Consider the following 13,347-nt stretch of genomic DNA (forward strand, 5'->3'; position numbering starts at 1 on the left):
TCAGTGTAGCTAGCTAGCATATATAGCAACCTAATGCTATCTGTTTCTGTTGTTTTTACTACACCATATTCAAAAGATTAGCTACCTGGCTAGGCTATCACACATGGAAAAATACTATAGTGTATACTATGTTAGGAATACTATAGTTCACTGTAGTGTTTTGCAGACTGAAGTATGGTATACTGTAGTATTTACTATAGTTTTTTTGCGGACTGTGGTGTACCGTAGTATTTACTGTAGTGTTTTGTTATTATCTTTAATATATACGTGGGGGGCTTTCTCCTTGAGAAAACCTACTGGATAAATACTAAAAGAACAAATGTTCCATTACAGACAGACAGACAGACAGACAGACAGACAGGCAGGCAGGCAGGCAGGCAGGCAGGAATAAAGAAAGGAATAAAGGGAGGAATAAAGGAAGGACTGGGGTCTGTACATTCAGCGCTTCAGCTGTCTTCCATAACTGTAGGGAACACTATATATGGCCTATACTTGGCATGTAGGTTTCTCACTTACGGGTGGCACATATTAGGATATGGGGGAGAGGAATTGGTAGGGTATATGCTAATTAAATACTGTAGTATTTACTATAGTTAAAAAAAATATGTTTTTGCGGACTGTAGTGTTTTTGCGGACATTTATGAAATATTTTGTGTGGATAATACTTTAGTATTTACTATAGTATTCTACAGTATACTACACAATTCTATACTAAGTACTACACATGGTTGAGGGATAGCATACTACAGTGTGTAGTATAGTATTCTACTTAAGTGATAATGTCCGAGAAGCGGGTGTTTGGAGGACATATTGTCACGGATGTTGGGCAAACCGTGCAAATATATCCTCCAAACACCGGTGTCTCGGGCATTATCACAACGGGTTACCAACATTTTCAAATAATGATTTATATATTTGAATAAAAACAAATATTTTGATTAATTTATTCATATTATTTCATCCTTCCACAAGATATAGTCCTGAAACAAATCTAGGGTTGCTACCCAAGCCGGCTGGTCGTTCGTTCTATTGGTTCAGTTGCCAGAGACGCGACCCAGTCATTTAGTCTTTTTGTTCTGTATCTATGGACGTTCAGTCGTTCGTTCTAAATGTACCATTGCCATACTGGCTGGCAACGTTCTCATCCAAGGCTTGCTAGCAAGCCAACGACAGCTAACTTACAGTCAGGTCAAATAGTGCAGCCAGAATAACAAAAGTAGCTGCATTTGCATTTGTTTAAGCTGTTTTCTAGTGACATTTATTTGGATACATCCATAACAATGAGCTAATGAGGCGTTATTTTGCCTGGCATAGAAAATGTGCTCTCTCGTCAGGATGCTGTTGTTCAGGGGAGCTAGCCAACAACACAGCTCACACAATCAATTCAAACTAAAGCTGGAAAGTCTACAAACTAGCTGCACCGTTTCGTTTTACCTTCTTCAATTTACATTTATACGTTGTATATATTCATAAAAATGATGCCAGCTGATTCATGATTTCGACTGGCTGAGAAACGTTGCCTGCCTGTCTGTCTCGTCCCGACTCCCGACATGTTCATTACTATGGGACAGCTGGAGATCGAATTTGAATATTTAAACAATGTTGCAAATGCCGAAAAGACAGAGAGCAAGGTTTATACAAATCTCCGCTGTTGAAAACTAAATGTTAGTCTAAAATAAATGTGTGATAATGTCTAGATGTATTTTATTGTGGATATCAAGTTTATAAATTACCTGGCTAGGCTGATGAGACAGTGGATTGCGCAGTCAGATGGAACAGAGTAAATAGGAATTTTAACGTCATAGATTTAGCCGGTGGTAACTTTTGGAATAGACACCGTCTGGAATGCAGTTTTAACCAATCAGCATTCAAGATTAGAACCAGCCGCTGTATAAAGAATACTACAGTTTACTCTAGAATTCTATAGTAAGTACTGTAGTATTCTATAGTAAACTGTAGTATTTTGTATGTGGGATAGCTGGTTCTGGAGCAGGATTTGTCATATGCATTTAGGGAAAACTTCGCCACAGATGGAAAAGGGAAACCAGCATCTATTGTTATCTAAACGGGTGTCTTGACTCTCTGAGGTCATTAAAGATCCCATGGCACTTATCGTAAGAGTAGGGGTGTTAACCCCGGTGTCCTGGCTAAATTCCCAATCTGGCCCTCAACCATCACGGTCACCTAATAATCCCCAGTTTACAATTGGCTTATTCATCCCCCTCCTCTCCCCTGTAACTATTCCCCAGGTCGTTGCTGCAAATGAGAACGTGTTCTCAGTCAACTTACCTGGTAAAATAACGGTAAAATAAAAAAAAAAATAAATAAAAAAAAAAAAAAAATCTCCAAAGTTGTGTCATCTTACATATTGCAGATGCAAATATGCCATAGAAATAGAAGGTATAAAATGAAGCTCCGGTAATATGCATAGCCTAACTACTGAACGGTTTGGACTAGAGACACGTGTTTCTACATTGTAATTGACACAGAGCAACCTTTGGTAGGCTGCTGGCAGGATATTCGGCTGCAATGCTATACTGGACTCGCTAAATGTACAGTAGCCCTTAGGGTGCTAAGCAACTAACAGGTCCAGAACAAATGCTAAGTCAGCCAGTGCTCATACCATGGTTCTCACAGCGAGGGGAAATGAAATGATAGGCTACAATGACTTTGCTCATGATGCACGCCGCAAATTACATGTAACAACACTGTGAGCTCATCGGACATGTAATGAAACACCAATACAAATGTAACAACAGCACACAAGTTTGTGGAATCTTCTTTCGCGGATGCCTTTCCATTATAGGATACACACTTGTGGATTCTAGCTGAACCAATCAAAGGAGTGGGCATCGTCTTTCAGCAACAAAAAAATTAAGTGAATTCCGCTCCAGTCTGCGTTTAAAGGTTCCTTACGTATCAACAGGTGCTCGGGGAGTATCCATGACCCTTTGTGATACAGCAGGGGGCGGAAGTTCAAATGTGTTCAAATCTCTTTAGGGCATCTACAGCACTCAGCCCCCTTGATGGTTTGCACATAGTGTTGAGCAGGGGCACAACTTTCACTGGGGACGGCGGGGGGGAAGTCCTCCCCCCACTTATAAAACCAAAGTTGTGCCCATGGTGTTGATTGTGTGCTGTTGGACATGTTGTGGTGAGGAAGGAAGCACCTCAGACACCAGCCTGGCCTCAGAGCCATACAAAATATACTTTACATATTTCTGAGCACCTCCAAGACATATGACACCTACTAATGGTCTAGTTACTTTAGCCAGAAACGAAAGTAGGGAGGTTGGTGAGGGAGGATGGGTAGGCGTAATCCGTGACGGTCTAGCAATCCAAAGGTTGAATGTTCGAGATGCGTCGGGGACAACTGTAGCATTTTAGCTAACCCTTCCCCTAACCCTTATTCAAAACTTAACCCATGCTATGTAAATTGTCATTTTAGTTTTCCTAACCGCCAATGTAAATTCTCCCTGTAATTCTCCTTTGTTATGGCGCAACAAGCAACCTGGTCTCAGATAAAGATGTGTAATACTATACATCCTCCAAGAGGAATGATAAGTTACTTCATCCAATTCGTATGCATTTGTACGACCGGGTAAGATGTATGATACTATACGTCCTCTGATTTGTATGATATTGATATTGTATCCATTCATTATGTAACCTAACGTAATTGAACATATCATACTAAATGGATTGCCACATATTTACGTTCAGATTAATACAAATTGTCCTGAGACCACGTTGCAGACACAGCTTGCCCTGGCAGTATCCGTAAGACTTCATTAAACAGGAGGAATTCAGGATCAGTCTCAGTGAGTACAGAGACGTCTGTGGATAATGGGTTTAAATATGCCCAAAATAGCAGTTTGTGTCCTGCAAATTTCTATATAAGGCAAAAAAAATAAAATTATACATTAGTATACACTTGCCAAAAGTGAATGAGGAGCGATGTGGATGTCTGTATCTGTTGTTATTGTTAAGGTTCACTGAATGTTTAAAAGGAAGGATTGACCATTGCTCTCTGGGCCATGACATTTAGCCTGATGCCTTTGATACATTTTGAGCTGTAACAATCCCAGGGCCTCCAATCCTCCAATCACCAGTCACTCCCTCAACCATGAAGCCAGTGTGATGCTGTATTTAGACAAAAAATATACACTCCAAGCAGGAGAGATAACATTAAAAACACTTATCACAGGGAGAGAAAACAGAGAGAACCATAATGTAGCTTCATTCCCATATCTGAGAAGAACTGGGCTGGACGGAATGTGCAGTAGCTGTGTCTTTCTATTACATATTTTAAAGCTCCTATAGGTTAATGTAACCTAAGCTCCTATGATTACATACTTCTTCAATAAACTATCATGACTATTATTGTTATCAAGAAAACTGTCATCATCCATGTTTTGTAATAAACTAAATGGTACTCTACAATATGTTATGGAAACAGTACTGCATTATGACAGTGCTGCTGATTAAAAAATATTTCACATGTAAACATTACAATGATGGTTTGTCCTTGAGAACATTTCAGTCATTCTAGAATTTGAGAAAATGCACCAACAGCAGCAGAGAGAGAAGTTTACACAATAATGTCTGTATCATGGCAATATTGATAAGATATCAAAACATGTGGAGTACTCACAAATTCCAATTGTAAATCCACTTGAGCCCAACCCTGCTGGACAGGCAATCAATAACAAGCTGGCAAAGCAGAAAACCCAGACACAACATCATACCAGCCAGGCCTGGTCTCTCACCTGTGTGCACACATTTTGATCCCAGGCCATGCCAGGCTGACGCTGGTGTCAGTGCAGCCTATGATGGAACTACAACCTGCTCTATGTCGTCCGTCCTTGTGTGACATGCTGTCAGACATCTGTCCCTGTTGCTGGCATGTGACCTACAGTCGCCCAGCTGCAGATCCATATGACCAGATGGTGTTTGTGTTTACCTGCATGGTCCTGTCCTCATTACAAGCTCTTCTGGCTCCACCATATAGGACATTATTTTATTTGTATTTTATTTCACCTTTATTTAACCAGGTAGGCCAGTTGAGAACACATTCTCATTTACAACTGTGACCTGGCAGTTATACTTAAAATACTATACCATCCAACAGTTAAAATCCCTCAGATATCGGTTTATTCACCAAAGCTGCAACATGGACCTGAAATTGTACTGTAGCTGTAATGAGAGTAGAGGGCCTGACTTGGACTAGCTCTGAAGGTGCTGCTATCACAATCAGTTGTGGCACATATATGCTGAATGTACAAAACATTAAGAAAACCTTCCTACTATTGAGCTAGCCCTCAGAACAGCCTAAATGTGTCAGGGAATGGACTCTACAAGGTGTTGAAAGCATTCCACAGGGATGCTGGCCCCTGTTGAGTCCAATGCTTCCCACAGTTGTGTCAAATTGGCTGGATGACCTCTGGGTGGTGGACCATTCTTGATACACACAGGAAACTGTTGAGCATGAAAAACCCAGCAGCATTGCAGTTCTTGACAAAAACCGGTGTGCCTGGCACCTACAACCAAATCCCGTTCAAAGGAACTTAAATCTTTTGTCTTACCCATTCACCCTCTGAAAGGCACATACACACAATCCATGTCTCAATTGTCTCATAAGGGATCATATCTTTCACCTGGATTCACCTGGTCACTCTGTCATGGAAAGAGGTGTTCTTAATGTTTTGTACACTCAGTGTACAGTAGATGTGTTTCTCCACTAGGGGGCAGAATCAGTAGTCTCAACAGAGTTCAATCTGATAATGCATAAATCTGAATTTGTATGAATGTACTGTCCTGAGGTGTACACTGTCCCTGAGCACTGATCTAGGATCAGGTTCATGGAGTGGTTATCATATTTGTTTACTTTCAGTAAACAAAAACAACTGTCTAGTCAGGATCTTGACTTACCAAGGAACTACCTCAACTTTTCCAAGTCCTCAAGGGAGTCGACAGTGGGTTAACAGCAACACTGACTGTGTCGTTATCCATTATCAAGGGGCAATGCTGAAGGGCCTGTCACCAGCATGTGGCTGTCCTACTACATGTGTCAGGTTCTAAATCAACATTACAGGTTTTAAATATGCACACTCTCTTGGGTAGTTCCCTCTGTCTCTTCCAATGAACTAGTCCTGAATACCTCTGACAATCTTTCTGTTTTGACTGCTCTTTCATCTTATCTAGAAAGCAGTGTGTTAAGGGACTCATATAGGGTACTGCACTGAGGCAATGTGTCAGCCACAAGACTTGATTGTGTAAGATATATATATTTATATACATGTTTTAAATGGCCAATGATGACACTGCGTCCTTTCAATATTGAAATATGTAGTAATACTATTCAGAGGGTATAATGCAAACATAATTATAACGTTGTGTAATTATCATGATATACTCACAATGTGGGTGTGGACGTGTTTAACAAAAACACAACAAACAAACATTTCACCAACTGGGGACATTTTGTTAGTCCCAACAAGGTCAAATGCTATTTCTAGGGGGTTTAGGGTTAAGGTTAGATTTAGTGTTTGGGTTAGAATTAGGTTAGGGCTAGGCGCTAGGGTTAGTTTTAGAATTAGGGTTAGGAGCTAGGGTTAGGTTTAGGTTTAGATTTTCGGGTTAGGGTTAAGGTTAGGGTTAAGGGTAAGGAAAAATAGGATTTCGAATGGGACTGAATTGTGTGTCCCCACAGGTTAGTTATACAAGACTGTGTTTGTGTGCATGTGTGTGTGTAACTGAATGCATAACACTGATCTCTAATGGGAATGATGCAGGTAACCTGCTCCTGGCGGTATCAACCAGGCAATATCAAGGTGAGGGTTAAAGTTAGAGTTAGTGGTTAGAAGGTGCCATGGTTGTGTACTTCCTAGCAACCCTGCTCTCCCGTCCGGAGCCTCTGCTAACAGCCTGTGTCGTCTGGGTAACCTGAGCACCCTGAGGTGTGAAACCAGAGCACCAGATCACCGGACCAGGGTCCAAATCGATTTGACAAAAAAAAGTCCAACCTCTTTGTCTCAAACCTTATTACCCACTTTTTTTTGAGGCATAGAGGCGTAGAGGCACTTTCTCAGGATGCTTAATAAAACCTGAGGAAAATCAAACAGGACTCTGATTGGAAAGGTCAAATGACCACTGGTGGTAAGGAGACACTTGGCCAGGGCAAAACACAACATAACATTCTAAACCCAGGTCAGCCAGCATGTAGGCATACAGTAGGATGCTTTATGAACGCCGTGTTTCCCGCTATCTATTGCTGTTCACTGGACCCTATGATTACTTGGCTACATAGCTGATGCCTGCTGGACTGTTCATTAATCACGGTACTCCATTTTGTTTATTTTGTTTATCTGTCGGCACCAGCCTCAAACTCAGGCCTTGTGTGTAGTTAACTGACCCTCTCTGTCCATTCATCGACATTGTACCTGTTGTTGTCTTAAGCTGATTAGTTGCTGTCTTACCCATTGTTGTCTTAGCTAGCTCTCCCAATCAACACCTGTGATTGTTTTCTGCCTCGCTTTATGTCTATCTCTAATGTCAATATGCCTTGTATACTGTTGTTTAGGGTAGTTATCATTGTTTTATTTTACTGCGGAGCCCCTGGTCCCACTCAACATGCCTCAGATAGCTCTTTTTTCCCACCTCCCACACATGAGGTGACCTCACCTAGTATAACTAGTGCCTCCAGAGATGCAACCTCTCTTATCGTCACTCAATGCCTGGGTTTACCTCCACTGTACACACACCCTACCATATCCTTGTCTGTACATTATGCCCTGAATCTATCCTACCACGCTCAGAAATCTTCTCCTTCTATTCTCTGTCCCCAACGCACTAGACAACTAGTTTTGATAGCCTTTAGCCGTACCCTCATCCTACTCTTCCTCTGTTCCTCGGGTGATGTAGAGGTTAATCCAGGCCCTGTGTGTCCCCAGGTGCTCTCTTTTGTTGACTTCTGTAACCGTAAAAGCCTTAGTTTCATGCATGTTAACATCAGAAGCCTACTCCCTAAGTTTGTTTTACTCACTGCTTTGTTTTACTCACTCCGCCAACCCTGATGTCCTTGTCGTGTCTGAATCCTGGCTTAGGAAGGCCACCAAATATTCAGAGATTTCCAACATTTTCCATCAAGATAGAACTGCCAAAGGGGGATGAGTTGCAATCTACTGCAGAGATAGCCTGCAAAGTTCTGTCATACTTTCCAGGGCTATGCCCAAACAGTGCTTCTAATTTAAAAAATTATCTCTGCAGAAATAAGTGTCTCACTGTTGCCTCATGTTATAGACCCCCCTCAGCTCCCAGCTGTGCCCTGGACACTATATGTGAATTGATTGCCCCCCATCTATCTTCAGAGTTCGTTCTGTTAGGTAACTTAAACTGGGATATGATTAACACACCGGCCGTCCTACAATCTAAGCTAGATGCCCTCAATCTCACAAAAATGATCAAGGAACGCACCATATACAACCCCAAATCCGTAAACATGGGCACCCTCATGGGCACCTAATATCTTATCCTTGCCCTCCAAATACACCTATCCTATTTTCATTCAGGATCTCAGCGATCACTGTCTCATTGCCTGCATCCGTAATGGGTCCGGGGTCAAACGACCACCCCTCATCACTGTCAAACGCTCCCTAAAACACTTCTGCGAGCAGGCCTTTCTAATCGACCTGGCCCGGGTATCCTGGAAGGATATTGACCTCATCCCGTCAGTAGAGGATGCCTGGTTGTTCTTTAAAAGTAAATTCCTCACCATCTTAAGTAAGCATGCCCCTTGCAAAAAATGTAGAACTAAGAACAGATATAGCTCTTGGTTCACTCCAGACCTGACTGCCCTCGACCAGCACAAAAACATCCTGTGGCATACTGCACTAGCATCAAATAGTCCCCGCGATATGCAACTTTTCAGGGATGTCAGGAACCAATACACACAGTCAGTTAGGAAAGCAAAGACTCGTTTTTTCAAACAGAAATTTGCATCCTGTAGCTCTAACTCCAAAAAGTTTTGGGACATTGTAAAGTCCACAGAGAATAAGAGCACCTCCCAGCTGCCCACTGCACTGAGGCTAGGAAGCACTGTCACTACTGATAAATCCACGATAATCGAGAATTTCAATAAGCATTTCTCTATGGCTGGCCATGCTTTCCACCTGGCTACCCCAATCCCGGTCAACAGCTTCGCACCCCCCGCAGCTACTTGCCCAAGCCTCCCCAGCTTCCCCTCACCCAAATCCAGATAGCAGATGTTTTGTAAGAGCTGCAAAACCTGGACCCATACAAATCAGCTGGGCTTGACAATCTGGACCCTCTCTTTCTAAAATTATCCGCCGCCATTTTTTCAACCCCTATTACTAGCCTGTTCAACCTCTCTTTCGTATTGTCCGATATTCCTAAAGATTGGAAAGCTGCTGCGGTCATCCCCCTCTTCAAAGGGGGTGACACTCTAGACCAAAACTGTTACAGACTTATATCCATCCTGCCCTGCCTTTCTAAAGTCTTCGAAAGCCAAGTTAACAAACAAATCACTGACCATTTCGAACCCCACCGTACCTTCTCTACTGTGCAATGCGGTTTCCGAGCTGGTCACAGGTGCACCTCAGTCATGCTCAAGGTACTAAATGATATCATAACCGCCATCGATAAAAAAACTGTGCAGCCGTCTTCATCGACCTGGCCAAGGCTTTCGACTCTGTCACACACAGTATTCTTATCGGCAGACTCAACAGCCTTGGTTTCTCAAATGACTGCCTCGCCTTGTTCACCAACTACTTCTCAGATAAAGTTCAGTGTGTCAAATCGGAGGGCCTGTTGTCCGGACCTCTGGCCATCTCGATGGTGGTACCACAGGGTTAAATTCTTGGGCCGACTCTTTTCTCTGTATATATTAATGATGTCGATCTTGCTGCGGGTGATTCCTTGATCCACCTCTATGCAGACGACACCGTACTGTATGCATCTGGCCCTTCTTTGGACACTGTGTTAACAAACCCCCAAACGAGCTTCAATGCCATACAACACTCCTTCCGTGGCCTCCAACTGCTCTTAAACGCTAGTAAAACTAAATGCATGCTTTTCAACCGATCGCTGCCCGCACCCGCTCGCCCGACTAGCATCACTTCTCTGGACGGTTCTGGCTTAGAATATGTGGACAACTACAAATACCTAGGTGTTTGGCTAGACTGTAAACTCTCCTTCCAGACTTACATTAAGCATCTCCAATCCTAAATTAAATCTAGAATCGGCTTCCTATTTCGCAACAAAGCCTCCTTCACTCACGCTGCCAAACACACTTTAGTAAAACTGACTATCCTACCGATCCTCGACTTCGGCGATGTAATTTACAAAATAGCCTCCAACACTCTACTCAGCAAACTGGATGCAGTCTATCACAGTGCCATTCATTTTGTCACCAAATCCCCATATACTACCCACCACTGCGACCTGTATGCTCTCGTCGGCTGGCCATCGCTAGATATTCGTCGCCAGACCCACCGGCTCCAGGTCATCTATAAGTCTATGCTAGGTAAAGCTCTGCCTTATCTCAGTTCACTGGTCACGATAACAACACCCACCCGTAGCACACGTTCCAGCAGGTATATCTCACTGGTCATCCCCAAAGCCAACACCTCATTTGGCCGCCTTTCCTTCCAGTTCTATGCTGCCAATGACTGGAATGAATTGCAAAAATTGCTGAAGTTGGAGACTTATATCTCCCTCACTAACTTTAAGCATCAACTATCTGAGCAGCTTACCGATCGCTGCAGCTGTACACAGCCCATCTATAAATAGCCCATCCAACTACCTACCTCATCCCCATATTGTTTTTATTTACTTTTTTGCTCTTTTGCACACCAGTATTTCTACTTGCACATCATCATCTGCACATCTATCACTCCAGTGTTAATTTGCTAATTTGTAATTACTTCGCTACTATGGCCTATTTATTGCCTTACCTCCTTATGCCATTTGCACACACTGTATATATCATTTTCTATTGTGTTATTGACTGTACTTTTGTTTATCTCATATGTAACTCTGTTTTGTTGTTTTTTTGTCACACTGCTTTGCTTTATCTTGGCCAGGTCGCAGTTGTAAATGAGAACTTGTTCTCAAATGGCCTACCTGGTTAGATAAAGGTGATTTTATTTTTTATTTTTTAAGTAGGGGCTAGGTCCAGTGTTTACAGAAGGGATTTGGCCCAGGAATCCTCTACTGTAACTGGGATTTCTGGATAACGTGGTCATTTTGGGAAAGGTACCAGAATTTTGCAACCCTAGTACTGAGACAGACCTGTTATAGGACAGGTTGAGCCTGCTTGGATTTGATTGTCCACTTATAGAGGCATGGCATGAACCTCGATACACTCCTGGGGCAGGAAAATTAAGAGGATAAAGTTATGGACACTCATAAGCACTGGAGATTAATACAGAGCTTACTGTGGGTTATTCAGGCAGTATGAGTTGACTCATCAATGAGAGAGGGGCTTATGCAGTGTGTGGCTGTAACTATAGAGGGATTTTATTCCACGCTAAGCTCATTTAAAACTTGACTCTATTGTTATTGGCACAGGCTTTTCTTCTTATACCTTCTTAGAGAGCCCCCTGGTAATTGTAATACTGCTTAGAGCAACTCTGTTGTACTTCAAAGAAATGAGAGAAAGCATTAATATAAAGAGCAATGTATTGCAAAAAAGTGATTATTTTCTATTATAACTATTCAATTTTACAAAAATGTATTCCATTTACCATGAAAAAAAGAAACATCTTTAGACATTATCATGACTGAAGCCTCTATTTTGATCACGTCACAAAAAAAAATGTGTATCATAGTACATTATACAATCAACAGATATTATGTATTTTCCATGTGAGGACATGTATTATTTATACTTTTTCATATTCACAGAACATTTTAGAGTTGGGAGTACATGAGGAACACCCTGTGTTCAGATTTAGGAGAAACCTCAAAACCTCCATCCCCCCCAACTCTCCATTTCCATGCAAGACACAGAATTCACCCCATACCCCACCAGTGGATTAACAGAAAAGCCCCCACCCCAGTAATGCCAGGTTGTGGGTTGGTGGGGGGACTCAAGACAGTAAGGGCCTTGTCACCACACCAAGCCTTAGAAGGCCTCACCTAGCAACCGTAGACGGCAACACAATAACCTTTCACACAGCCGACAGGACGTCCAAAAGGCCCTTTTGAACGGAGCTCAGTTCACCCCTGTGAAGAGGCTGTGCTGCAGTGCTTCATTATGAACAACCATGCCTCTGGAGCCCTGCCAGAAGGAGGGAGGGAGGGAGGGAGGGAGGGAGGGAGGGAGGGAGGGAGGGAGGGAGGGAGGGAGGGAGGAGAAGGATGAAGCAGTTACAGGATGGAGTAGAGGTATGGGGAAGAACAGGGATAAAGGTGAGGAGGATGAAGGAGGAAGATGAAGAGAGGAATGGATAGGAGTAAATTGAGTAAGAGGAGTAGAAGTGAGAGGGATGGAGGAGGAATGGAGGGGAGAGAGGGACAGGACACCAATGGAGGAGTGTTTCAGTTCTGTTGTCACTGTGCCAGTGGCCTTCAACTGTTTATAGACCCCAGACCGGTAATGTCCATTTAAAATCAATGAGGAGAGACACTAATGACGTCACAAGCATGGTGGGCGGATATGATCAAATTATCAGGGTCTGATGTATCGTCTGAACCGATTTCTGCCCCCCCCCCCTCTCTCTCTGCAGAAGGCGTACAACATCAACCAACAGCAGCAGCGTGTGAAAAGCGGAAAGCACCGGAATGGCACAGGTACGTCTGGCCTTCTAAGTGTCATGAAACAATAACAGGTCTGGGAAGTAAAGCCAAGCACCTCTGAGTTACCATCCTGTGTTATCAGCCTTTCCATGTACATAGAAGAGTAATGGACCTGGGCCTCCACTCACCTGTCTTCCACACACTTGGCACATTGGACTGTTTACTGGTCTGGTTACAGTGTTTGTGTTATGCATGAAAACATGTTTTAAAGGGTCCAAATCATCCAGCAAGAACCTTAAGAGTCTTACAAGAGTCTTATAATTCAGGACCTGTACTAACATGATAAACTCTGATTACGTCGATTTTGTGAAATAAAATGGACTATGTGGTACTCAACAGAGACTTAAGAGTCCAACATTAAGTCAACATGTCTTGGAGAGTTTTCTTCAGAGTGCTAAAGAGATTTATTTTTAATCCTAATCCCATGTCTCACTTTGTTGAAAAACTAAGGATATGTTTAATGACAAGCAATATTCATAACTGTAACAAATAAGTCAGTGAACAACTTGTCACCCAGTTATCTTTTCC

General features: G+C 42.6%; 1 non-coding gene across 1 annotated transcript; it reads right to left on the minus strand.

The window, feature by feature from the left end:
* Positions 1–270: 270 nt before the first annotated feature.
* Positions 271–325, minus strand: LOC139536616 (U7 small nuclear RNA). The gene has a single exon (XR_011667342.1). It is a non-coding gene; the product is annotated as a U7 small nuclear RNA (small nuclear RNA).
* Between the last annotated feature and the right edge of the window lie 13,022 nt (positions 326–13,347).

The sequence above is a fragment of the Salvelinus alpinus genome, chromosome 12, assembly GCF_045679555.1.
Source record: "Salvelinus alpinus chromosome 12, SLU_Salpinus.1, whole genome shotgun sequence".
Lineage (NCBI taxonomy): Eukaryota > Metazoa > Chordata > Actinopteri > Salmoniformes > Salmonidae > Salvelinus > Salvelinus alpinus.